Below are 4,005 nucleotides of genomic sequence, written 5' to 3'. Positions count from 1 at the left end.
CGCTGCAGTCCGGAACCGCGGGACTGCTACGGTCGCAGGTTCGAATCCTGCGTCGGGCATGGGTGTGTGTGATGTCCTTAGGTTAGTTAGGTTTAAGTAGTTCTAAGTTCTATGGGACTTATAACCTAAGATGTTGAGTCCCATAGCGCTCAGAGCCATTTGAACCATTTTGAACATTTTACAGGTATTACAATATGAATGTAAATTACGAAATCCTACACGGCGACGCCGTCAGTCATTTGAAAATATTTCGTATCAGATTAAGTATAGGTTAGTGTATGCTTCACTAACACTGTTACGTCATTCTCAAACGTGCAGCTAATCAGTCATAAAGAGTCAACCATAGGTATTTCTGTAAACAAGAAGTGGGTACTAACAAGTAAATCAGAGTTGTTACTTTTCGAAGTTTTTATACTACTGATAAAATGTGCTGAAGTTCGGACAAGATAATCACATTCACTCACAAACGGCCATACAAAAATGAGGGGCCGCTGTGCTACTCATTAAAGTGCGTCTACAGGTGTGCGACTTTCCGTGCGCCTGCGGATGTTGCAGAAACAGGCAAGGAGCCGCGTGCACCGGTGTCAAGTCGCGAATGCCGGGTGTATCCCCATACCAAACGGGGAGACACGTATGTCTACTTGCTTGTGGGGCAAGCACAGCCGCACAGCAACTATCCGCCAGACGCACAGGTGTTAGCTATGTTCAAATGGTTCAAATGGTTCTAAGCACTATGGGACTTGAAATGTGAGGTCATCAGTCCCCTACGCTTATAACTACTTAAACCTAACTAAGCTAAGGCCATCACACACATCCATGCCCAAGGCAGGATTCGAACCTGCGACCGTAGCAGCAGCGCGGTTCCAGACTAAAGCACCTAGAACCGCTCGACCACAACGGAGGGCAGTTAGTTACATGTTCCACTGATCAGTCTCACGGTAACCGTTATGCAACGTGACAAGTGCATATGAAATGCAAACATTAGTCAAGGTTTTTTTAGGCTTAAAATTTTTATTACCTACCCCATACCCTTAAATTTCACTAAGTGCATATATTATACCTAAAGATTTATTTATTCCTATTCCAGAATTCATCTATGATATAGAATGAGTTGTCAAGGAGATATGATTTCTATTTTTTTAAACTATTACTGCTGTCTGTCAGACATTTTATTTCATCTGGTAATTTATCGAAACGTTTTACATATTTTACTCCTCCTGTGGTAAGGCAGGTTAAGTAGAAGGTAGTGTAAGTATTTATTTTAAACTCGCGCATGTTGCTGAGAACAATTTTCATTCCTGAGTAAATATACTGTGACACTGTTTTAAGATTTCCTAGCCTTTTAAAGAGATGCCTGCAAAATATGCGACTATGAGCCCCACACATTATTCTAACCACTTTCTTTTGAGCAGTGAATACTTTTTTCCTAAGTGTTGAGTTACCCCAAAATATTATTCCGTGTGACATTAGAAAGTGAAAGTATGCAAAGTGTGTTAGCTTGCTAATTTCTAAATTCTCAAAATTACAGATATTCTAATTGGAAAAATAGCTGAACCTAGTCACTTTAGCAGATATAGAATATGAATTTTCCAAGTAAGATTCTCATGTATATGTACACTCGAAAACTTAGTATGCTCTATCCTGGCTACTGACTTCTGTTGATGTGTGCTCCTTGCAGTAGAAAATTGGATTTACTGTGTTTTTTCAGAGTTCAGAGTTCGCAGAAAACCAATCAATAACTTTTCCAGCGACATTATTTGTGTCATTTTCTATTGGAGTTTCCTTTACTGGATTAATAATGATGATTTATCATCAGCAAACAGTGTCAGTTTAGCTTCTTGTTCAGATAAGAACAGAACATAAAGGGACCTAAGATCTAACCCTGTGGAACACCTTATGTTATTTCATCCCAGTTATATTCCTTAAATCGCTTAAAACATTCCGTGATGATATTACAAACTTTCAGAAAAGACGATGAAACGTAAGAGTATCAATTTGAGGTAAGGGACCGTGGTCAGGAAACGGCCGAGTCAAAAGTTGAAAGCGAAATTAGTCCTGTTACCTCTGACAGTGGATACATATATCCGTGCTGTTGTTGCTAAGACAGTGGGATAGTCAGGTTTTAAAGGTGACAGTATGAACAGAAAAACATATCTAGTAAACATGGGCTCTAAAATGTGAATCTTTTGCTTAGCACAAAATGTCAGCCACAATTAGACCAAAAGTTGTAAGAGAACAAAATACTTTTGAAGTACAATTAGAGTAGAGGGTAGATAATGAGAAAGATTCCTGGTCTCCAAAAACCAAGACTAAGCATTATAAAGAAACAAACACAGAGAAATACTATTCTGCATAAAATAAGAAGAAAGCAATGTAAATATTAGCTATCAGGTGACGTAAATATTTTTGAACTAGTACTTCGGAAACATAGACTATGACGTGTTAGACAGAGGAAGGTAGATTTCTGTGACTCATTTGTTGATGGCGCTGGAGGAGAGGTGGATGCCATTAACCTGGTAGCTGCACTCTCGTGTCTCGACAGGGCGATGCTCCATTAATTAAAGCGTAAGCTAATATACGGCAGCGGAAACGGGCTGCGTTATTGAAGTACCGACGACAGCAGCGACCTTCCAAACACCGTGTTTCCCGTGTTTCCTCATCCATTACCCTTACGTAAAGGACATCAGCGCCACAAACTCCGCGTGGCAGTCAGCAAGTTTAAGTAATGTCCGTCACGGCTGTGTGAGGCAAGACTTCCTGGCGTCTGTCCTCCGCGCCAGAAGTTTCACTTCGCCAGGATGCATCATATTCATTATCCTTCCGTCGTTGAATATGCCGGTTCTTGTCCGATCACTGGAGTTAAGCAACTGCGGACGTGGCAAGTAATTGCATGGGTAACAGCCTGAGCACGCCATGGCTGTGGGCTGCTTTCACCTTGCCTTTACGGCAGAAGGGACAGGAGGGGTAACGATATAACGTTTCTGATCACCAGACTGGATTAAATTCCAAATCTCTCCGCACGGCCTCATGAGTGACGCTGTTGATGGCGATGCGTCCGTTGGATGGGGACGTAAAGCCCGGCGGGCCCACTCGGTGCTCTTCCAGAGGAGTAGGCTGTGTGCTGGCACCGGATTTCACCCTCTCCCTCCTCTCATCATTATCATACAAAACCAACATGACTCCACCAAACACACACCCGTTATAGCCATTACCATTTACAGTTAAACACACAACACTCATACGACGCGAATGAAAGGTACTATTATGCTCTAAGGACAGGTAATCTTTCCAATTACGCTGATGAACCTGCACTTCAGGGCGCCCCAGACAGGAATGCGCAGCACATTCCTTCATTACACACGCACACTGTATAAGCACTGAGACAATATAATCTGGGCCTGCAATGTTTGCAAGACTTCGGACTTAGAACTACTTAAACCTAACTAACCTAAGGACATCACACACATCCATGCCGGAGGCAGGATTCGAACCTGCGACCCTAGCGGTCGCGCTGTTCCAGACTGTAGCGCCTAGAACCGCTCGGCCACCCCGGCCGGCTGATGGTATTCTTCTGCCATACCTTACTTCGAATGGTGAAAGGCGAATAACCGTATGGACTTCAGAATTGCATACGGCAGTTACAAAATTTAAATATACGTCCCAGGAGCTTGTTAGCACCTTGCAAATTCGGAGCAATCGACGCAGTTGCAGATAAGATAGGATATGAAACTGATACCCTCATCTGTAATGAACGTGTCAAGAATGCGAAACTAACCCTAGAGCAACTGTACTCCCTTTTTGGTCAGCTATTGCAACCATTACTGCATAACGCGGGAAATGGTCTATTATAGTCAATATGTATTTATTTCACACAAGTTTTTTTATTAAATGGGGCTAAAATGTCCAGTCCAAGCATCTCAGACGGTTTATATGCTTCCGGTAGACGTTGTAATAGAATTGGTCGGTGGCTGAGATAAGTTCATTGGTACGCAGTTTCTGACATAT

General features: G+C 42.4%; 1 non-coding gene across 1 annotated transcript; it reads right to left on the bottom strand.

The window, feature by feature from the left end:
* Nucleotides 1-3,470: 3,470 nt before the first annotated feature.
* Trnas-gga (transfer RNA serine (anticodon GGA)) lies at nt 3,471-3,554 on the bottom strand. Its single transcript is given in 2 exon segments — nt 3,471-3,505; nt 3,515-3,554. It is a non-coding gene; the product is annotated as a tRNA-Ser (tRNA).
* Nucleotides 3,555-4,005: the final 451 nt, after the last annotated feature.

Source organism: Schistocerca cancellata, unplaced genomic scaffold, assembly GCF_023864275.1.
Source record: "Schistocerca cancellata isolate TAMUIC-IGC-003103 unplaced genomic scaffold, iqSchCanc2.1 HiC_scaffold_1104, whole genome shotgun sequence".
NCBI classification, from domain to species: domain Eukaryota; kingdom Metazoa; phylum Arthropoda; class Insecta; order Orthoptera; family Acrididae; genus Schistocerca; species Schistocerca cancellata.
The sequence above is the reverse complement of the archived record's forward strand: the minus strand, read 5'-3'. Positions and strand labels throughout refer to the sequence as shown.